This window comes from Choloepus didactylus, chromosome X (genome assembly GCF_015220235.1).
Source record: "Choloepus didactylus isolate mChoDid1 chromosome X, mChoDid1.pri, whole genome shotgun sequence".
Lineage (NCBI taxonomy): Eukaryota > Metazoa > Chordata > Mammalia > Pilosa > Megalonychidae > Choloepus > Choloepus didactylus.
In genome coordinates, this window is record NC_051334.1 from 163,452,334 (window position 1) to 163,477,134 (window position 24,801).

The window sequence follows — 24,801 nt, forward strand, 5'->3', positions numbered from 1 at the left end:
TATTTTTTTTTGAGATTGTTCACATTCCATACAATTATCCAAAGATCCAAAGTGTACAATCAATTGCCCACAATACCACCATATAGCTGTGCATCCATCAACATAATTATTATTTTTTTAATTTTTAGAGCATCTTCATTACTCCAGAAAAGAAAAAAAGGACAAAAAAAGGAAACTCAAATCCTCCCATACTCCTAACCCCCCCCCCATTACTGACTCATAGTATTGGTATAGTACATTTGTTACTGTTGAAGAAAGAATGTTAAAATACTACTAACAGTGGACATTAGCCTTCCCTGCAACCTCAGCTGATTGTCCCAGAGTTGGGAAGGTGGAGCAGTGTGAATTAACAAAGCCCCATTCAGCCATCATTTGAGCAGACTGGGAGCCTCCCTACACAGCCCAGCAGCCCAGAACTGCCCTGGGGGGACGGCACTCTCCTGTGACATAGCACAGTCATCCCTCAACAGAGGACCCGGGGTGCACAGCCTGGAAGAGGGGCCTACTTGCAAGTCTCAGGAGCCATACGCCAATACCAAGGACTTGTGGGTCAGTGGCAGAGACAAACTGTGGCAGGACTGAACTGAAGGATTAGACTATTGCAGCAGCTTTAAAACTCTAGGATCACCAGGGAGATTTGATTGTTAGGGCCAACCCCCTCCCCGACTGCCCAGAAACATGCCCCACATACAGGGCAGGCAACACCAACTACACACGCAAGCTTGGTACACCAATTGGGCCCCACAAGACTCACTCCCCCACTCGCCAAAAAGGCTAAGCAGGGGAGAACTGGCTTGTGGAGAACAGGTGGCTCGTGGACGCCACCTGCTGGTTAGTTAGAGAAAGTGTACTCCACGAAGCTGTAGATCTGATAAATTAGAGATAAGGACTTCAATAGGTCTACAAACCCTAAAAGAACCCTATCAAGTTCAGCAAATGCCACGAGGCCAAAAACAACAGAAAATTATAAAGCATATGAAAGAACCAGACGATATGGATAACCCAAGCCCAAGCACCCAAATCAAAAGACCAGAAGAGACACAGCACCTAGAGCAGTTACTCAAAGAACTAAAGATGAACAATGAGACCATAGTACGGGATATAAAGGAAATCAAGAAGACTCTAGAAGAGCATAAAGAAGACATTGCAAGACTAAATAAAAAAATGGATGATCTTATGGAAATTAAAGAAACTGTTGACCAAATTAAAAAGATTCTGGACACTCATAGTACAAGACTAGAGGAAGTTGAACAAAGAATCAGTGACCTGGAAGATGACAGAATGGAAAATGAAAGCATAAAAGAAAGAATGGGGAAAAAAATTGAAAAAATTGAAATGGACCTCAGGGATATGATAGATAATATGAAACGTCCAAATATAAGACTCATTGGTGTCCCAGAAGGGGAAGAAAAGGGTAAAGGTCTAGGAAGAGTATTCAAAGAAATTGTTGGGGAAAACTTCCCAAATCTTCTAAACAATATAAACACACAAATCATAAATGCTCAGCGAACTCCAAATAGAATAAATCCAAATGAACCCACTCCGAGACATATACTGATCACACTGTCAAACACAGAAGAGAAGGAGCAAGTTCTGAAAGCAGCAAGAGAAAAGCAATTCACCACATACAAAGGAAACAGCATAAGACTAATTAGTGACTACTCAGCAGCCACCATGGAGGCGAGAAGGCAGTGGCACGATATATTTAAAATTCTGAGTGAGAAAAATTTCCAGCCAAGAATACTTTATCCAGCAAAGCTCTCCTTCAAATTTGAGGGAGAGCTTAAATTTTTCACAGACAAACAAATGCTGAGAGAATTTGCTAACAAGAGACCTGCCTTACTGGAGATACTAAAGGGAGCCCTACAGACAGAGAAACAAAGACAGGACAGAGAGACTTGGAGAAAGGTTCAGTACTAAAGAGATTCGGTATGGGTACAATAAAGGATATTAATAGAGAGAGGGAAAAATATGGCAAACATAAACGAAAGGATAAGATGGCTGATTCACGAAATGCCTTCACGGTTATAACGTTGAATGTAAATGGATTAAACGCCCCAATTAAAAGATATAGATTCGCAGAATGGATAAAAAAAAATGAACCATCAATATGTTGCATACAAGAGACTCATCTTAGACACAGGGACACAAAGAAACTGAAAGTGAAAGGATGGAAAAAAATGTTTCATGCAAGCTACAGCCAAAAGAAAGCAGGTGTAGCAATATTAATCTCAGATAAAATAGACTTCAAATGCAGGGATGTTTTGAGAGACAAAGAAGGCCACTACATACTAATAAAAGGGGCAATTCAGCAAGAAGAAATAACAATCGTAAATGTCTATGCACCCAATCAAGGTGCCACAAAATACATGAGAGAAACACTGGCAAAACTAAAGGAAGCAATTGATGTTTCCACAATAATTGTGGGAGACTTCAACACATCACTCTCTCCTATAGATAGATCAACCAGACAGAAGACCAATAAGGAAATTGAAAACCTAAACAATCTGATAAATGAATTAGATTTAACAGACATATACAGGACATTACATCCCAAATCACCAGGATACACATACTTTTCTAGTGCTCATGGAACTTTCTCCAGAATAGATCATATGCTGGGACACAAAACAAGCCTCAATAAATTTAAAAAGATTGAAATTATTCAAAGCACATTCTCTGACCACAATGGAATACAATTAGAAGTCAATAACCATCAGAGACTTAGAAAATTCACAAATACCTGGAGGTTAAACAACACACTCCTAAACAATCAGTGGGTTAAAGAAGAAATAGCAAGAGAAATTGCTAAATATATAGAGACGAATGAAAATGAGAACACAACATACCTAAACCTATGGGATGCAGCAAAAGCAGTGCTAAGGGGGAAATTTATAGCACTAAACGCATATATTAAAAAGGAAGAAAGAGCCAAAATCAAAGAACTAATGGATCAACTGAAGAAGCTAGAAAATGAACAGCAAACCAATCCTAAACCAAGTACAAGAAAAGAAATAACAAGGATTAAAGCAGAAATAAATGACATAGAGAACAAAAAAACAATAGAGAGGATAAATATCACCAAAAGTTGGTTCTTTGAGAAGATCAACAAGATTGACAAGCCCCTAGCTAGACTGACAAAATCAAAAAGAGAGAAGACCCATATAAACAAAATAATGAATGAAAAAGGTGACATAACTGCAGATCCTGAAGAAATTAAAAAAATTATAAGAGGATATTATGAACAACTGTATGGCAACAAACTGGATAATGTAGAGGAAATGGACAATTTCCTGGAAACATATGAACAACCTAGACTGACCAGAGAAGAAATAGAAGACCTCAACCAACCCATCACAAGCAAAGAGATCCAATCAGTCATCAAAAATCTTCCCACAAATAAATGCCCAGGGCCAGATGGCTTCACAGGGGAATTCTACCAAACTTTCCAGAAAGAACTGACACCAATCTTACTCAAACTCTTTCAAAACATTGAAGAAAATGGAACACTACCTCAGTCATTTTATGAAGCTAACATCAATCTAATACCAAAACCAGGCAAAGATGCTACAAAAAAGGAAAACTACTGGCCAATCTCCCTAATGAATATAGATGCAAAAATCCTCAACAAAATACTTGCAAATCGAATCCAAAGACACATTAAAAAAATCATACACCATGACCAAGTGGGGTTTATTCCAGGCATGCAAGGATGGTTCAACATAAGAAAAACAATCAATGTATTACAACACATTAAAAACTCGAAAGGGAAAAATCAATTGATCATCTCAATAGATGCTGAAAAAGCATTTGACAAAATCCAACATCCCTTTTTGATAAAAACACTTCAAAACGTAGGAATTGAAGGAAACTTCCTCAACATGATAAGGAGCATATATGAAAAACCCACAGCCAGCATAGTACTCAATGGTGAGAGACTGAAAGCCTTCCCTCTAAGATCAGGAACAAGACAAGGATGCCCGCTGTCACCACTGTTATTCAACATTGTGCTGGAAGTGCTAGCCAGGGCAATCCGGCAAGACAAAGAAATAAAAGGCATCCAAATTGGAAAAGAAGAAGTAAAACTGTCATTGTTTGCAGATGATATGATCTTATATCGAGAAAACCCTGAGAAATCGACGATACAGCTACTAGAGCTAATAAACAAATTTAGCAAAGTAGCGGGATACAAGATTAATGCACATAAGTCAGTAATGTTTCTCTGTGCTAGAAATGAACAAACTGAAGAGACACTCAAGAAAAAGATACCATTTTCAATAGCAACTAAAAAAATCAAGTACCTAGGAATAAACTTAACCAAAGACGTAAAAGACCTATACAAAGAAAACTACATAACTCTACTAAAAGAAATAGAAGGGGACCTTAAAAGATGGAAAAATATTCCATGTTCATGGATAGGAAGGCTAAATGTCATTAAGATGTCAATTCTACCCAAACTCATCTACAGATTCAATGCAATCCCAATCAAAATTCCAACAACCTACTTTGCAGACTTGGAAAAGCTAGTTATCAAATTTATTTGAAAAGGGAAGATGCCTCAAATTGCTAAAGACACTCTAAAAAGGAAAAACGAAGTGGGAGGACTTACACTCCCTGACTTTGAAGCTTATTATAAAGCCACAGTTGCCAAAACAGCATGGTACTGGCACAAAGATAGACATATAGATCAATGGAATCGAATTGAGAATTCAGAGATAGACCCTCAGATCTATGGCCGACTGATCTTTGATAAGGCCCCCAAAGTCACTGAACTGAGCCATAATGGTGGGTTCTCCCAGATGGGGCTGGGAGAGTTGGATATCCATATCCAAAAGAATGAAAGAGGACCCCTACCTCACCCCCTACACAAAAATTAACTCAAAATGGATCAAAGATCTCAATATAAAAGAAAGTACCATAAAACTCCTAGAAGATAATGTAGGAAAACATCTTCAAGACCTTGTATTAGGCGGCCACTTCCTAGACTTTACACCCAAAGCACAAGCAACAAAAGAAAAAATAGATAAATGGGAACTCCTCAAGCTTAGAAGTTTCTGCACCTCAAAGGAATTTCTCAAAAAGGTAAAGAGGCAGCCAACTCAATGGGAAAAAATTTTTGGAAACCATGTATCTGACAAAAGACTGATATCTTGCATATACAAAGAAATCCTACAACTCAATGACAATAGTACAGACAGCCCAATTATAAAATGGGCAAAAGATATGAAAAGACAGTTCTCTGAAGAGGAAATACAAATGGCCAAGAAACACATGAAAAAATGTTCAGCTTCACTAGCTATTAGAGAGATGCAAATTAAGACCACAATGAGATACCATCTCACACCGATTAGAATGGCTGCCATTAAACAAACAGGAAACTACAAATGCTGGAGGGGATGTGGAGAAATTGGAACTCTTATTCATTGTTGGTGGGACTGTATAATGGTTCAGCCACTCTGGAAGTCAGTCTGGCAGTTCCTTAGAAAACTAGATGTAGAGTTACCATTCGATCCAGCGATTGCACTTCTCGGTATATACCTGGAAGATCGGAAAGCAGTGACACGAACAGATATCTGCACGCCAATGTTCATAGCAGCATTATTCACAATTGCCAAGAGATGGAAACAACCCAAATGTCCTTCAACAGATGAGTGGATAAATAAAATGTGGTATATACACACAATGGAATACTACGCGGCAGTAAGAAGGAACGATCTCGTGAAACATATGACAACATGGATGAACCTTGAAGACATAATGCTGAGCGAAATAAGCCAGGCACAAAAAGAGAAATATTATATGCTACCACTAATGTGAACTTTGAAAAATGTAAAACAAATGGTTTATAATGTAGAATGTAGGGGAACTAGCAGTAGAGAGCAATTAAGGAAGGGGGAACAATAATCCAAGAAGAACAGATAAGCTATTTAACGTTCTGGGGATGCCCAGGAATGACTATGGTCTGTTAATTTCTGATGGATATAGTAGGAACAAGTTCACAGAAATGTTGCTATATTATGTAACTTTCTTGGGGTAAAGTAGGAACATGTTGGAAGTTAAGCAGTTATCTTAGGTTAGTTGTCTTTTTCTTACTCCCTTGTTATGGTCTCTTTGAAATGTTCTTTTATTGTATGTTTGTTTTCTTTTTAACTTTTTTTTTCATACAGTTGATTTAAAAAAGAAGGGAAAGTTAAAAAAAAAAAAAAAAAAAAAAAGAAAAGCAAGGAAAAAAAAAGATGTAGTGCCCCTTTGAGGAGCCTGTGGAGAATGCAGGGGTATTCGCCTACCCCACCTCCATGGTTGCCAACATGACCACAGACATAGGGGACTGGTGGTTTGATGGGTTGAGCCCTCTACCATAAGTTTTACCCTTGGGAAGATGGTTGCTGCAAAGGAGAGGCTAGGCCTCCCTATATTTGTGCCTAAGAGTCTCCTCCTGAATGCCTCTTTGTTGGTCAGATGTGGCCCTCTCTCTCTGGCTAAGCCAACTTGAAAGGTGAAATCACTGCCCTCCCCCCTACGTGGGATCAGACACCCAGGGGAGTGAATCTCCCTGGCAACGTGGAATATGACTCCCGGCGAGGAATGTAGACCCGGCATCGTGGGACGGAGAACATCTTCTTGACCAAAAGGGGGATGTGAAAGGAAATGAAATAAGCTTCAGTGGCAGAGAGATTCCAAAAGGAGCCGAGAGGTCACTCTGGTGGGCACTCTTACGCACACTTTAGACAACCCTTTTTAGGTTCTAAAGAATTGGGGTAGCTGGTGGTGGATACCTGAAACTATCAAACTACAACCCAGAACCCATGAATCTCGAAGACAGTTGTATAAAAATGTAGCTTATGAGGGGTGACAATGGGATTGGGAAAGCCATAAGGACCACACTCCACTTTCTCTAGTTTATGGATGGATGCGTAGAAAAATAGGGGAAGGAAACAAACAGACAAAGGTACCCAGTGTTCTTTTTTACTTCAATTGCTCTTTTTCACTCTAATTATTATTCTTGTTATTTTTGTGTGTGTGCTAATGAAGGTGTCAGGGATTGATTTAGGTGATGAATGTACAACTATGTAATGGTACTGTAAACAATCGAAAGTACGATTTGTTTTGTATGACTGCGTGGTATGTGAATATATCTCAATAAAATGATGATAAAAAAAAATCTAAACCATTCATGTTGGTGAAAAAAAAAATACTACTAACTGTAGTATGTAGTTTGCAATAGGTATACTTTTCTCCCTGTTTGCCCCTCTATTATTAACTTCTAGTTATAGTGTCATACATTTGTTCTAGTTCATGAAAGAAATTTCTAATATTTGTACACTTAATCATGGACATTGCCCAACACAGGATTCAGTGTTTTATACATTCCCATTTTTTAATCTCCAACTTTTCTTCTGGTGACAAACATGATGCTGAGCTTCTCCTTTCCACCACATTCACACACCATTCAGCACTGTTGGATAGTCTCACAACATGCTACCATCACCTCTGTCCATTTTTAAACACTTAGGTTCAACCTAGTTGTACATTCTGCTCATAATAAGCAACCGCTCCCCATTCTTTAACCTCATTCTATATCCTGGTAATTTATATTTCATGTCTGTGAGTTTACATATTATAATTAGTTCATATCAGTGAGACCATGCAATATTTGTCCTTATGTGTCTGACTTATTTCACTCAATATAGTGTCCTCAAGGTTTCTTCATCAACTCATTTTTAAGGCAGTTTTGTTCACACACCATGCATTGTGTCCTAGGTAAACAATTGGTGGTTCCCTGTATATTCACATATTTATGTATTAACCACCCTCACCACTATCTACGTAAGAACATCTCCATTTCTTCCACAAAGAAGGAAGAAGAGTCAAAGAAGGTAGAGAGACAACAGAAAGAGAAAAAAGAAAGAGAAAAAAAAACAAAAACATGACAGCTCAGAAGCAACAAAAGAAAAGAGAGCATTAAACTAAAGTAGAATAAAGAGTCAGACAACACCACCAATGCCAACAGTTCCATACCCCTCCCTTATGTCCCCCTCTTATATGCATTTAGCTTTGGTATATTGCCTTTGTTACATTAAAGGAAGCATAATACAATGTTTCTGTTAACTATAGTCTCTAGTTTGCATTGATTGTATTTTTCTCCAATACCACCCCATTTTTAACACCTAGGAAGGTGGATATTCATTTGTTTTCCCTCATGTAAAAACATATTTGTACATTTTATCACAATTATTGAGCACTCTAGGTTTCACTGAGATATACAGTCTCAGTCTTTACCTTTCCTCTTTTCTTCTGGTGTTTCACATGATCCTAACCTTCCTCTTTCAACTATACTCACAGTCATCTTTGTTCAGTGTACTTACATTGTTGTGCTAGTATCACCCAAAATTGTGTTCCAAACCTCTCACTCCTGTCTTTTCCTATCTGTCTGAAGTGCTCCCTTTAGTATTTCCTGTAGGGCAGGTATCTTGTTCACAAACTCTGTCATTGTCTGTCAGAGAATATTTTAAACTCTCCCTCATATTTGGAGGACAGTTTTGCCGGATATAGGATTCTTGGTTGGTGGGTTTTCTCTTTCAATATCTTAAATATATCACCCCACTTCCTTCTTGCCTCCATGATTTCTATTGAGAAATCTGCACATAGTCTTATTGAGCTTCCTTTGCATGTGATGGATTGCTTTTCTCTTGCTGCTTTCAGGATTTTCTCTTTATCTTTGACATTTGATAATCTGATTATTAAGCATCTTGTTGTAGGCCTATTCAGATATATTCTGTTGGGGTACGTTGCTCCTCTTGGATCTGTAATTTTATATCTTTCATAAGAGATGGGAAATTTTTGTTATTTCCTCTATTATTGCTTCTGCCCCTTTTCCATTCTCTTCTTCTTCGGGGACACCCATGACATCCCTGTATAGTCACATATTTATGTATTAACCACCCTCACCACCATCTACATAAGAACATCTCCATACATGACATGTACATTCATGTATTTCATGTGGTCATTCAATTCCCTGAGATGTTGCTCATATTTTTCCATTCTTTTCCCTATCTGTTCTTTTGTGTGTAGGATTTCAGGTGCCTTGTTCTCCAGTTCCTGGGTGTTTTCTTCTGCCTCTTGAGATCTGCTGCTGTATGTCTCCATTGTGTCTTTCATTTCTTGTGTTGTGCCTTTCATTTCCATAGATTCTGCCAGTTGATTTTACGAACTTTCAATTTCTACCTTATATTCGCCCAGTGTTTTCATTATACACTTCATCTCTTTTGCCATCTTTCCTAAACTTTTTGAATTGATTTAGCATTAGTTGTTTCAATTCCTGTATCTCATTTGAAGTGTAAGTTTGTTCCTTTGACTGGGCCATAACTTCATTTTCCTTAGTGTAGGTTGTCGTTTTCTGTTGTCTAGGCATCTGGTTTCCTTGGTTACCCCAATCAGGTATTCGTAGACCAGAACAGGCTCAGATCTCAGAAGGGGGCAATATTAAGTATATGGTTTCCCTGAGGTGTGTGTCTTAGAAGATTGACACACACTGCAAGGGCTCAAGTCGCTGTGCCTTTCCTAATCTGCCCAGTAGATGGCACCTGTCAGCTTGTTGCTCTTGACTGGTGTAAGGAGGTGTGATCCCTTTAGTCCTTAGTTTCTGTTTTGGCTGTTTTCCCCCAGGCTCTGGGCTCTGGTTCTGAATGGAAGGCCTGTAGTAGAGCGTGGCACCACCTCCTTCCTCTTAGGGAACATACACCCCCTAGTGAGTGATCATCAGCATTTAAATAGGTTCTTTGTTTCTCTGACTCTGCCATCTCCACCCTTGTCTGGGTCATAGAGCTGTGAACTGAAAATGGCTGTGGCTTTCTCCACTGAGCCACCCAGGTTGAGAGAGAAAAAGGGACAGAAAGCCCCCTTTCAGGGCCACCCCACAGTCCCCCCAGCTTTACCTGCTGCCCAGAGACAGCACCCAGTCCTCTGGGCTCCCCTTCCCAGCACAGAAAAGTCCTCTGGCTCTTTAAGGTCAGTCATCACTAAAAGCTTCTGTCTGCTTGTTGGGGATTTGTATCTTGTGTTAAGCAGTCCACGTTTGTTAATCAAAACCACAGTTGGAGCTCAATTGAGGAATATTTGCTTGTTCAGAGAGTGCTGTTCTCTATCACAGCGAGGTTTTGCAGTTTGGGTTGCTGTGGGGGGAGGGGGCTGCCAGCTCGGGTCTGTAGTCTTTACTTACAGATTTTATGCTGCAATCTCAGGCATTCTTCCCAATCCAGGTTGGTGTTTGGTGTGTGGACAGTCACAGTTGTCCCCCAGCAGTTATTCCAGATTATTTGCTAGTTGTTCCTGATTGTTTATTAGTTGTTCCAGGGGATTGACTAACTTTCACTCCTCTTTATGCTGCCATCTCCTTTATCCTCTTATGTTATTTTTACTTTTTCCTCTCTTTTTACCCTGACTGATAGTCTTTGTTTCTACACTCTTCTCCAAACCCCTCTCTCCTGTCTTTTCCTATCTGCCTGTAGTGCTCCCCTTAGTATTTCCTGTAAAGCAGGTATCTTGTTCACAAACTTGCTCAGTGTCTGTTTGTGTGAAAATATTTTAAACTCTCTCTTATTTTTGAAGGACAGTTTTGCCAGATATGGAATTCTTGGCTGATAGTTTTTCTGTTTCAGTATCTTGAATATATCATACCATTGCCTTCTTGCCTCCATGGTTTCTACTGGAAATCCACACATAGTCTTATTAAGCTTCTTTTGTATGTGATGGATTGCTTTTTTCTTGCTGCTTTCAGAAGTCTCTTTGTGTTTGACATTTGATAATCAGATATTAAGTGTCTTGAAGTCAGTCTACTCAGATCTATTCTGTTTGGGGTGAACTGTGCTTCTTGGGTCTGTAATTTTATTTCTTTCATAATACATGGGATATTTTCAGTGATTATTTTCTCCATTATTCTTTCTGCCCCTTTTCCCTTGTCTTCTTCTTCTGGGACACCCATGTATATTCATGCACTTCATGTTGTCATTCAGTTCCCTGGGATCCTGTTCATATTTTCCATTCTTTTCCCCTATGCATTCTCTTGTGTGTAGGATTTCAAGGGTCCTGTCCTCTAGTTCTTGAATCCTTTCTTCTGCCTCTTCAAATCTGCTATTCTATGTCTCCATTGTGTTTTTCATCTCTTGAATTGTGCCTTTCATTCCCATAAGTTCTGCTAATTGTTTTTTTCAAACTTTTGAGTTCTACCTTATGCTTGCCCAATGTCTTCTTTATAGTCCTCATCTCTTTTGCTGTGTCTTCCCTCAACTCATTGATTTGATTTTTGAATTGATTTTTGGATATTTGTTTGGTTAATAATTAGTTGCTCCAAACCCTGTATCTCATTTGAAGTGTAAGTTTGTTCCTTTGACTGGGCCATATCTTCTTTTTTTCCCAGTATTATTTGTAATTTTTTGTTGTCTAGACATCTGGTTTCCTTGATTACTCCAATCAGATTTTCCCAGGCCAGATGGTCCCAGGTCTCAGGAGGAGGCTGTATTCAGTATTAGATTTCCCTGAGAGTGAGACTCATCAGATCGCCAGACTTTCCTGTGATGTCTCTACACTCTGTGCTTTTCCTATCTTGCCCAGTAGGTGGTGCTTGTCAACCTGCAGCTCCTTGCTGGCATAAAGAGCTTCAGTGCATTTAATTCTCAGTGGACCTGTCTGGGTCATAGACCAAGGGTGTCAGAAGTCAAGGTTAAGCTATTTCTGTTTTTTTTGTGTGTGTGTTTTTTTTCCCCAGGCCCTGGGGTCTGAGTTCTCTGAGGCAGGGCCAGCACTTGAGCTGGGCCTGGCCCCCCTTTTCATAGGGAAGATAAGCTCTTTAGGGAATTGTCTCTTACACTTGAGTTTTTCCTTTGACTGTGACTATCTTAATTCCACCCTTGCTTGGGTCAGTGCTGACAATTAAAATTGCCTGAGACTTTCTCAAGTGAGCTACTTAGAATGAGAGAGGGAGAAAAAAAGGAAAAATGCAAGAAGTCCTCTTTTCAGATCCAGTCCCCAGCCCTCCATTTCACCAGTCAAGAACTGGTATTGGTGCCCAGTTCTATGTGCCCCTTTTCTTGGGACACAGACATTTTCCAGTATTCTGAGCTCAGCAGACTCCAAAAGCCTCTGTTTTTATTTATTTATGTAATTTTTTTCCATCAGCCCCACCTCCTCTCTTCCAGATAAACCTATGGGTTCCTTTCCTGCTTGCTCCAGGTTTATCTGTACTTGTAGCCTGTATTCAGTAGTTCAAATTTGTTAATTAAACCTCAATTGGAGCTTGGTTGAGCTAATGCCCTTGCTCCCTGCAGGTTCTGCTTCTTTCTCCCACAGGGAAGTTTTGCAACTCAGCCTGCCATGCCAGTCGAGGAGCGACACCAGCACTGCAGTTTGGGGAGCTTTACTCACAGTTCTATGCTGCGATCTCAGCTGTTCCACCCATTCCTGACTGGTGTACCATGTTGTCTGGTCATGGATGTCTCCCCATCAATTGTTACAAACTATTTTCTAGTTGTTCCTAGCTATTTACTAGTTTCTCTAGGAGACTGACTAAATTCCACACCTCCCTATGCCACCATCTTCTCTAATCTCTGCCATTGAATTTTAACTTCAAATTTATTTTTCTACATTTGATCAATTCCATAATTATTTTACTTAAAACTCAGATGTCAATTAACAAAATATGGCACATTTTCCCTTTTGAACAATGTCAGTTGTTTAAAAAACTATCATTGGGCTGGCAAAACAACAAAAATGCACATGGAAAGAGCAATGATTCAGGGTTGGTTTAGTTAGTTTTTCGTGGTCATCAAACATTCATCCATGGCCTCAGGGCTATGCAGGCTCAATCCCTCAGGCCTGCTGGGTGGTCCTTTGTGTCCCAGGCAGGGCCCTCCCAGGCCTGAGTGGAGAGGCTGGCAGGTGCCTTATTAGAGCACAGAGGGAGTGATGGTGAAAGGCATGGCTGGGCTGCTACCCTCTGGCTCCAAGGCTGTCATGAAGCACTCAGTGACCACCGTGTGATTGTCCTGCACTTGTAGGACCTCACTTAGCCTGTTCCACTCCTTGTGTGCTGTCAGGTTCACCTGGACAGCATCCTGGAGGCTCTTCTCCATCAGACTATAGCAGCCCAGCTGGTGAAGGATCAGAGCCAGTTGCTGAACACTCTTCACATGGGTGGGGCTGATGGATAAGGCTTCATCATACTATCCCAAGGCCTTATTGATGTTTCCTTGAAGCTCAGCAGCTGGCTTCACGTGTATAGGACATGGGACTTTGGGAAGAGGTTGACAGCTTCTTGGGTACAAGCTGTGGCTTCTGCAGGCTTCTCAATGCCAATATAGACCTCAACTGCCTGGAGCCAGATTTGTGCCAGCATCATCCAGGGGTGTAGTGGGCTCTGCTTTGGGGCATTGCTCAGCAGAGATGAGTCCACTTCTGACAGTGCCTGCTCAATTCTTGAGGCTGCTACTGATGTGGCACAGACAGAGCTTGTCTCAGGGTCACTGAAGTCTGGCAAAGTAATTGTATTAAGCCGTCATCTGTCAGCAATGGTTCTATCTAAGAGGCTGCTACCACATCCAGAATCACTGAAAATTGTTCAGTTGTAGCAGAATTTTTGTATTTGTAACATATGCTTATAAGTGAGGAGGGCCCCCAGCAGAGTGATTCTAAACTCACTTTGGAAAACTGTAGAATAAAATTTTCTGGATGTTCACTCAGGGTCATGTCAATGATATTCAGAGCATCATGGCAATGTTTTTGTGCTGACAATAAGAGGGCAAGGAGGTGCAGCAAGTTGACATTATTGCTTTGAAGTTGAAGAGATTGGTGGACATACCCCAGAGCCTCTGGAATCTGTCTGGAGATGGCAAGCTGCAGAGCTAGGTAGAAAGCTGCTTGGTGATAGGCTCTGGGCCCTCTGAAATGCAAGAAGCGCCTTTCTCTGCAGGACCTCCTGCATCCCTTGCAAAGAAGCATATTTGTGGCCTGAAGACTGTACATGATCTCCAGAGCTAAGTAGCCTTTGGCCTTGAACTCTGACATTTTCTTTCCGCCATCGACAACAGTTTGGGTGAACTTTTCAGACTCTTCCGAGGCTTCTGGATCTTGAGTAACAGTTAGAAAGATCCTCCTCACTTCAAAGTTTACTTTCATTTTCTAAAATAATTGAATCTTTGATCTATTTAGAGTTTATCCTGATATATGACATAAGGTATGTATCCAATTTAATTTTATTACCAAATGGCTTCCCAGTTGTCCAAATATTATTAATTAGAACATTCATTTCTGTCTTATTTATTTGAGAAGCAGCCTTTATAATATACTAAGTTGCCATATGCCAATTGGTCTATTTTTGGATTTTTATTATCTTCCATTCATGCATGAATACCACCCTGTTTTAGTTTTTGACACTTTAAAATATGTTTTAATACCAAGTAAGGCTGCTTCCCACCATATTGCTCTTCTTTCTCAGAATTTTCCTTGCAATTGTTTACTTATTTTTTATAAGCTTGTTCTATTCCAGGAAAAGAATGTTGGTATATTTGTTTGGATAGGTAAAAAATTATAAATTTACTTAGTGATATTGTTTTGATGGTGAGTCTTCCTATTAATGGAACATGCTATATATTTCAATTTGTTCAAGTTTACTTTATGACCTTCTCTTCTAGAATGCTGTTGAATTTAATACACAGTTTCAGACATATGCCAAAGCAGAGTATATTACAATAACCCCCATATACTCATCATTCAGATTATGTAGTATTTAGATTTTGCTACATTCCTTTCTCTCCTTCCCTCCCTCCCCCTCTCTTTCTCTCTCTCCTCTTGTTTCTCTCTTCCTCCCTCTCTCCCCTGAATCATTTTAAAGCAAACACAAGACATAATATTATTTCACCCCCCTAAATACTTCAGTATGCATCTCTTAAAAATATGGACATTTTCATAACTAACCTTAAAGCCATTATCACATTTAACAAAGGACTAAACACTTGTCTGTTATATAATACCCATTCCCAAACATGCCATTCGGTGGGATTAATCACATTCACAATGCTGTATTACCTTCACCACCTTCTATTACTAGAACTTTCCTATCACCCCAAACAGAAACTCAATACCCATTATGTGTTAACTCCCCATTGCCCATGTCCTAACCCCTGGTAACCTGTACTCTGCTTTCTGCACTATGAGTTTGCATATTCTCTGATATTTTTGTTGTGGTGACCATGAGGCTTTAATCTGAAACCTATAACAATATGGTTTGGTTTGATATCAACTTAACTTTACTAATATATACAAACTATTTTCCCAAACCCCCCCATCCCCCCATCTTTGTGTAATTTTTGTCACAAATAACATGTTTACATATTATAAGTCCAAAACCATTGATTTATTATTACATTTATTCATTTGCCTTTTAGATCCTATAGGAAGTAAAAAGTGGTGTTACAAACCAAAAATACAATAGTACTGGCATTTATATTTACCCATGTCATAACCTTTGCCAGCAATCTTTATCTCTTTATGCAGCTTCAATCTATTGTCTAGTGCCCTTTTCTTTTAACCTGCAGAACTCCCTTGAGCATTTCTTGCAGGGCCAGTCTACTGGTGACTAACTCTTTTGGTTTTTGTCTATCTGGGAATGTCTTAAGCTTCCCCTCATCTGTGAAATACAGCTTTGATGAATGTAGACTTCTTGGTTGAAACGTTTTTGTTTGCAGCACTTTAAATATGTCATGTCACTGTCTTCTTGCCTCCATGGTTTCTGATGATAAATCAGCACTTAATTTTATTGAGGTCCCCTTTCATGTGACATGCTGCTTTTCTGTTGTGGCTTTCAGAATTGTTTATCTTTGGGAATAAACAGTTTGATTAGAATATGTTGTAGTGTGGTCTGTTTGGGTTTATCCTGTTTGAAGTTCATTTAGCATCTTGGATATGTCTATTCATGTCTTTGTTAAATTGGGGATGTTTTCAGCCATTATTTCCTTGAATATTCTCTCTGTTCCTTTCTTTCTTTCTTTTCCTTCTTGGACCCACATGCATATCTTGGTGTACTTGATGATGCCTCACAGATTTCTCAGGTCCTGTTCACTTTCTGTTCTTTCTTTATTTTTTATTCTGTTCCTCAACCTGAGTGATTTCTATTGTCTTATCTTCAGGACCACTGATTCCTTCTTCTGTCAGCTCCAATCTGCTGTTGAACCTCTCTAAGGAATTTCTTATTTTTGTTACTGTGGTCCTTAGAACTATTTGGTTCCTTTTCATAATTTCCATCTCTCTATTGATATTCTCTTTGTGTTCAACTATAATTTTCTTAATTTCCTTCAGGTCTTTGTCCATGTTTTCCTTTAGATCTTTGAGCATAATTAGAACCATTTAAAAACTCTCTTTGTCTGGTATGTCTCAGATCTGGTCCTTGTAATTGATGGTTTCTAATGCTTTAGTTTTCTTCCTTGCCTGGGCCATCACTTCCTGTTTCTTTGTATGTTTTGTATCCTTTTGTGTAAACATGGATATTTTGATATTTTAATGTGTTGTTGCTGGAATTTAGATTCTGAGGCATCTCTTCCTTAAGCTTGTATCCAGCTAGTGTTATGGAGAGCTTTACTTGAATGCCAATTGCTAAAAAGAAGGAGGAGGAGGAGGAGGAGAAGGAGGACAAGGAGAAGAAAAGGAAGAAGAAAAGAATGAAAAAATAAAGAATGAATGAATGAATGAAAAAAGAAAACATCTTTCCCAGTCTTTGCAGATTGGCCTGAGTGAATGGTCTCCTTGAGAGCTTAGTCATACAATGAATTTAGAGAATAACTCAAGGCACAATAGTGTCCTCCCTGGTCCTCTCTGCACATGTCTTCTTCTGGGCATGCACATGTGGCCCTTGGAATTCCTCTGTTTACATAGGTCCAAATGTCCCCTCTTCCCTAGAAAGTAACATTTCCTCATGGTCCCAGGCACTATGGTGTATATCCCATGGCCAGCAAACCTTTGCCCCTTTGACTATTCTCCTACAGTGTTCTGAAGGAGAGTTTGTTAGCTGCCTTCTATATGTAGGGCAAGTTTTGTGATGAGTGTCCTGGTTAAGTTCTTCAGGCTGCCACCAGACGGATTAGGCCAGACACTTAAGCTCCCAGTACATGCACATGGGTTATTCTGTTTACTGTCTAGCCAGGACCAGGGACCCACACTGGGAGTGAAGGATGACTCTGCACCAAGCCAGTGAGGAGATGTGGGAGAGGCCAGCAAGGTTGCAAGGAGATACTTCCATTTTTAAGTTACCTTTTTCTTGATTCAACACTCATCCTGTTTCTGCAATTTTTTTAACTGTTTTCTGGAACTTTGAGAAAGCTTTTTCTGCCAGTTCTTGCTGGTTGTTCAAAGCTTCTGTGGGGGGATGAATCTCTGGAGTTTGTCACTCCACCATCTTGATTGAGATGGAACTTTTTGGTTGTTTTTGTAAATGGAGGTCTTCTCTTCCATTATAGCTTCTAACTAGTGGTTGTTTGCATGTATGAAGGATATTGATTTTTATACAGTAATTTTATATCTTGTTCCATATTGAATTTTCTTAGATGTTTGCAGTAGCTTTTCATTTGATTATTGGGTTTTCAGGTATAAAACAATATTATTGTGAGTAGAGGTGATCTTATCTCTTACTTTCCAATTCTTGTGACACTAATTTCTTTCTTTTCTCCAATTGGGCTGGCTGGGTTGGCTGATACCTCCAATTTAATGTTACATAATAGTGACAATATTGATCATAATTTTCTTTCTCCTGACTTTAGCAGGAAGGCATCCATGTTTTTTCATTAAGTAAAACACTGGTTTTTGAAAGAGACATTTTATAAAGGTACATTAAACCTGATTAGGCAAGAAGTCAAACACACCACCCTCTGTCTATATTGAACCAACTTATTTTGTGTCACTAAATAAGTAGGCAGGTAAAATTAGACCAATGTAATGCTGTCATCTGATGAACTAGGGTGCATACCTTTGCTAATATTTCACCAGCTTACAGCACAGTCTCCATAAAAACTCCAACTGGAGAGTAAGCTATAGGGCTGGTGGAAAAGGAAGCAGTTCTGGTGACTGAAGAATCTATTTTGAATCTTACCAGTGATGTGACCTGGGACTGGTCACTTCACCTCCCTGTGCCTCAGTTTCCAGGTCTATAAAGTATAGGTAGCAATTTTAACTCAAAAGGTTGTTGTGAGAAATAAGAAATCTAGATATGGGAAACCATTTCAGTGCCTGGCACACAGTAGGAACTCAAAGAAATGTTTGCTGAATAGGTGAATGTCAAGGAAATAAGTATGCATAAATTACATTTTGCTAAAGTTTAACATGTGTTCTCACTTTTCTTATGTCTTTTTCCACCTAGACTTTATTCCTTGTGTTATTACTGATAAAATTTTACTATTAGATTGTGATCCAAAACAGGAAACTGTCCGAAAGGAAATTTTCATATTATAACATTAAAGTAAATATCCAAAATTGAGCTTACCCTTGCAAAAATTAACTTGGCCAGTCTGTATTCACTTAGTCCCTCCACATATAGAGAGGTGGAGAAAGAGCTGGGCAGAAGGTCAGAGCAGGAGCAAAAGGAGATTGGGGAATGGATTCTAGGATTTTTGAGCTGAATAGAAATAGAAGAGTGTAATTATGTAGCTTTTACTACTATCACTTAAAATAAATAAAATAAAATTCAACCAGAAATTAAGAAGCACCACACAACTGGTTTTTACTTAGAGCCAAAGAGTGATCAGTGGCACAACTTGAGGGATACAAGCAGTTAAAACCTCTGACCAAAATTATTGCCTCAGTTCCTGGCATCTCACCATTAGTGCTTTATTCATTGAGGCTAAAGAACTATCCCTTATTAAAGTGCCAATAGTCTTGGGAGTCAGTTACCTTTATTACTTAATAATTAATTTAATAGAATGTCAGAGCTATAAGGATCATGCTCAAATGTATTGATTTATTCATTGTCTGCATGCTCCCCCCATGAAAATAGCTTTCTCCTAGTTGTATTTAAAAATAAATGTTCATCTTTTATGTTTAACACAAAAACATAAAGAAGAAATTAATATTATCTGAAATTAATTTCACCAACTGAGATAACCACCATTGACATCTTGGAGATGATCTTTTATATACATATATGTATGTGTATATATATGCATATATATGTACCATTACATGTAATTCATGTAATATCTGTTTTATTTTTGATATCAACACCCTGTGCTCCCCCAAGTAAGTTATGCTAATAATGATATGTGTGTCCTTTTCAAACTTCATTCCATACAAGGAATCCTAGTGTTTCTGTGGCAGTACATGCCAGGGTAGAGGGCAGGCAGGAAGAATGAGTGACTTAGGCTCCAGTTTCCCCACCGCTACATCTACTGGACCTGCCAAGATTTTATTTTATTCTTTTTAAATACTAAACTTTTATGGAAAACATTTTTAAGAAAGAAATTTTATTTTAAAATTTAAAAATGACTGATCATATCTAGAACCAGAGAGGAGAAGAATTGCACAAGGTCATTTCACTAGTTATTAGAAGATCTAGGTTTTAAAGTGTCAATGACTTAAATTTTTCCAAGCTAAGGAAATTTATCCAATTTATAATCCCTTTTCACTTCTCCAAGAATTCTGTATATGTTTCAGAACATTGATGGTCTATGAAAAATCTAAAGCTAACATAATACTTAGTGATAAAAGACTGAATTCTCTGACTTCAAAATCAGGAAAAAAGAAAGGTTGTCTGTTTGCACCCTTTGTATTCAACTTTGTACAGTAGGTCCTAGCCAATGCAATAATGCAATAAAAGGAATGAAAGCATACAGACTGGAAAGGAAGAAGTAAAATTGTCTAATTTGCAGATGGCATGATTGTGTACATAAAATCTTAAGGAATACCCAGAAAAATATGTTAAACAATAAATGAATTTAACAAAACCAAAGGATTAAGACTAATTATAAAGATATTAATTATAGGGCAGGACCTTGGCATGAAAGAGGAGGTTGACAAATCCTCTCCCCTGAAAAAAATATTAAGCTGTACAAGATAGTAAAACACAATCATTTCATGAAGTTGTGAGGTATGCAACTAGGTAAATGGAACTTGAGGACAGTATGTTGCATGAAATAAGCCAGAAATGAAAAGACAAACATTACAATATCTCACTAATATGAGCTAACTATAATGTGCAAACCCTGATAATTGAATCTGAGAGCATAGGTTATAAGGGGAGGGCTTATAGTAAAGGTTCCTAGATTGTAAACTCTTACAGCAGTTATATCTATTCATGAGTTGTAATGGTTATTTCTAAATTCTGAAAAGATAAGCTGTTTGTGTATAACCTGGTCAGTCCCTGGAACTTTGGGTATCTGTGTGACACCTAAGACTCAGAGCTAGAGTCTGGTAGCTATGAATGTCAACATTACCCCATACAGCAAATGTTAAAGAAGCTGAAAAAGAGATCAGACCTCAATTAGATATGTACAAAACATACTTTGGTAGGACTAAGGTAAATCAGGCTAAAGGGTAGAGAACAATATTGACTGTATTTTAAAACTTCAACTTCTGTGTGAGACCAAAGGTAGATATGTTTACTTGGTTGAAAGTCTTTATTTTCTGTAGCACACTATATAATTTAACTTGTATGGTCAGTTATTCAAACACCATAATTACATGGAAACTTGAATAGGGAGTGAGATCTTGTTTGTTTGTTCAGATTAGTGTGAAGCCCCAATACATCTCAGAGTAATTTGAACAGAAAAATAAAAATATACTTGAAAAGTCCCCTTGAGAGACTGGGGAAAAATATGGAAATATTACACTCCCTCACCTGGGGAATTCCTTGTATTCTCACAAATATTGGGGACTGCCAATTTGGTGGCTCAAGCCCTTGATCTTGGGGCTTGCCCTTATGAAGCTTGTTACTGCAAAGGAGTGCCTAAGCCTACTTATAATTGTGCCTAAGCATCACCCCCAGAGAACATCTTTTGTTGCTCAGTTGTGGCCTCTCTCTCTAAGCCAACTTGGCAGGTGGACTTGCTGCCCTCCTCACTACATGACTCCCAGGGTTGTAAATTGCTCTGGCAACAGGGGACATGACTTCAGGGATAAGTCTGGACCCAGCATCCTGGGACTGAGAAAGCCTTCATGACCAAAAGTGTCAAGTAAAGTTTCTGTGGCTGAGAGATTTCAAACGGAGTCAAGAGGTCATTCTGGAGGTTATTCTTATGCATTACATAGATATCCCTTTTTAGTTTTTTTTTACTGTATTAGAATAGCTAGAAGAAATACCTGAAACTGTTGAACTGCAACCCAGTAGCTTTGATTCTTGAAGGTGAGTCTATAACTATATAGCTTACACAGTATGACTGTGTGATTGTGGAAACCTTGTGGCTCACACTCCCTTTATCCAGTGTATGGACAGATGAGTAGAAAAATGGGAACAAAATGTAAAAGAATAATAGGGGGAATGGGGTGATGGGTTCTTTTGGGTGTTCTTTTTTTTAACTCTTATTTTTATTCTTATTCTTTTTAAAAAATTTTTAGAGTAATGAAAATGTTCAAAAATTGACTGTGGTAATGACTGCACAACTATATGATGATACTGTGAAGAACTGATTGTACACTTTGGATGATTGTATGGTATGTCACTATATCTAATAAAATTGCAAGAAAAAAGAACAATCATTTCAGCATTCTGAAATTCAATGAAAAACACAAAGCAAGGGATAAGTATTTATTAATAAAACTGTTAAACTTTGTATACCAATATGATAAGTCCAGCATTTTTGCTTGGAGCTGCTCCTATGCACCACTTACCCTAGCTCTGTAAGATTGCATAGTAAAACCAGAACAGGCTAGGATGTGAAAACCAGAAGTTGTTATGCTACAGCCTGAGGAACTCACTTGAATGGGAACATTGTCAGTGAAAGTAGCAAACTTGGTTGCAAGTGAACAGGGAGTGCCATTGATGCCTGACATTGTGTGCTTGTTTGGGGCTATCAAGAGACTGGTGGATTAGCCAGAAATGTAAAAAGGAGTTTTGGAGGTAACATAGATATAGGGTGCTTGATACATTTCCCACATATTCTGGGTTGATAGGAGGATGTGTACACATGCAGCAGAGATTGGAGCAGGCTTAAGCCACCCACACATTCTTGGCTGATAGAGGCTGTGTGTACTCCCAGAGGAGTCATGAGAATGTCTGTCAAAAAGCAAAAGCTGGGAAATATTTATAAATAGTCTGAAGTGTGAATGAACTTCCCAGCCTACACACAGATCAATTGGCAGAGAGAGAAAGTCTTCCTGGCTCAAGGTATTTGCATAAAACCTATGACCAATATTTAGCTTATCTCTAAGCAGTGCAAACCCAGTGACTCTAAGGAACTAGGTTTAAAAATAAAAACAAGGGGAAAAACTAAGTAGAAATATCAGTGGCTGCACATTTTTTGGGGGGGGCTCTTTTTCAGCTTTTTTTTTTTAACAGTTGCTGTATGCACTAATACTGACATTCATATCTGCTGAGCTCTAGCTCCGAGTTTCAGGTGTCTCAGATACGCATTGTTCCAGAGACCAATCAGGTCATACACTAAGGGATCAACGTCTCAAAGTTTAGAGACAGGCATTACAATTTAGGAATAGAGTTGACTGCTGTAAGAGCTTACAATCTAGGGACCATTACAATAATCAAGTCCACGTTAGGCTATGTTCTAAGATTCAATTCTGAGTTTACACATTGTAGTTAGTCCATATTGGCGAGGAATTATAGTGCCTGCCTTTATTTCTTGTGTACTTCACTCAAATACTGTGTATAGGATCCATTCACCTTGTTGTGTGTCTCACAGCTTCACTCCTTCTCATAGTTGCTCAATATTCCATTGTATGCATACACCACAGTTCACCATTCTGTTCCTCAGTCTATGTACCCTTAGGTCACCTCTACCCATTGCAAATCATGATTGCTGCCTCCGTGAACACCAGTTTACAAATGTCCATTCACGTCTCTGCTCTCAGATCTTCAAATGACATACCCCATAATGAAGTTGCAGGACTTTATGGTCCCCACATACTTAACTTTTTGTGGAACCACCACACTGAACTTCAGAAAGGCTACACCATTCTACCTGCTCATCAACAGTAGATAGGTACATCCCTCTCACCATGTTTTCTCCAACACTTTTACTCCTATATATATTTTTTCCTACAATTTTGTAGAGTTATGTTCACATACCATACATTCATCCACAGTGCACAATCAGTTGTTCATGGTATCATCATAAAGTTGTACATTTATCACCACAATTAGCACTTGATCATATTGATTACTACAAGAAAAAAAAATTTTTTTTAGCAATAATAAAAAAGATGACAAAAAGAAAAATAACGTCATACAATATACAGATTTCAAAGATTTAGTACAGGCATGTTACCTAACAAAGAAGCAAACAAAACAAAGCAAAACAAAATATTAGTAACCCTTAGGGGAAATAGAATCCAGAAGTGTTACAATATATTATCTAAAATGTTCAGTATTCAACAACAAAAAATATGACATGCAAAGAAAGAAGAAATGTGAACTATACTCAGGGGGAAAAAAGTAGTCAATAGAAATGCTCTCTGAGTGCTCCTAGATGTTGAATTTAACAAAGACTTCAAAGTAGCTATTTTAAGTATTTTAAAGAACTAAAAGCAATCATGTTTAAAGAATTAAAGGAAAATATGATGACAATGACACAGAGAACAAAGAATCTCAAAAATGATATATGTGGTAAACAAAAGAACCACATGGAAATTCTGGAGATAGAAAGAACAGTAACTGAAATGAAATATTCACTACCAAAGAATTCCAATGGTAGGTTGGAGCTAACAGAAGAAAAAGCTAGTGAACTTGAAGATAGAACAATAAAGATGACCCAGCCTAAAGAAAAGAAAGAAAGAAAATAACACAGGCAAATGAACAGAACATTAGAAACTTATGGGACACCATCAGGTATACCAGTAAATGCCTAATGGGGGATCCCAAAGGAGAGGTAAGAGAAAGGGAGAGAAAAAATACATGAAGAAATAGTGGATGAAAACTTCCCAAATTTGATGAAAAAAAGTATTAATCTACACATCTGAGAGGCTCAATGGACCCCAAAGAGGATAAACACAAAGAGTTCAACACCTGTGAACATCATAGGCAAACTTCTATAAAACAAAGAAAAAGATAAAATTTTGAATGCAGCAAGAGAAAAATGACCATTGGGTATATGGAAAAAACAATATGATTAATGGTTGACTTCAAAACAGAAATGATGGGAACCAGGAAGAAATTGAATAACATATTTTAAAGGGGGGAGTGTATTTACCAACAAAGACTTTGTGTCCAGGAAAACTATATTTTGAAAATTAAAGTGAAATAAAGCAATTTCCAATTAAACAAAGACTGGAAATCCTTCCGGCTGGAAAGAAATGAAGAGCTCTGGAATTACCAAATATTTTAGTAAACATATGTTTTCTTTTTTACATTTTGTACATTCATATTTTATAAAATATTTCTTTTATATTTTATAAATATATTTCTTCTCATTCTCCTCTTAACTTAGTTAAAAAGACATACAGGGTGATAATATCAATATGGCAATGTAAGACATCCCCTGAAAAAATCTTTCCAGAGATTAAGTGAATAAAGGAAAAATCTTACTTGCTTAAAACTCTGGAGGATGGTAGAGACTAGAAAAGGATCCCATAAATGCTGAATAGACAAAAAAATAAAAT

At 38.3% G+C, this 24,801-nt stretch overlaps 1 pseudogene; it reads right to left on the minus strand.

Moving 5' to 3' along the window:
* Nucleotides 1–12,944: 12,944 nt before the first annotated feature.
* Nucleotides 12,945–14,172, minus strand: LOC119522443 (annotated as a pseudogene).
* Between the last annotated feature and the right edge of the window lie 10,629 nt (nt 14,173–24,801).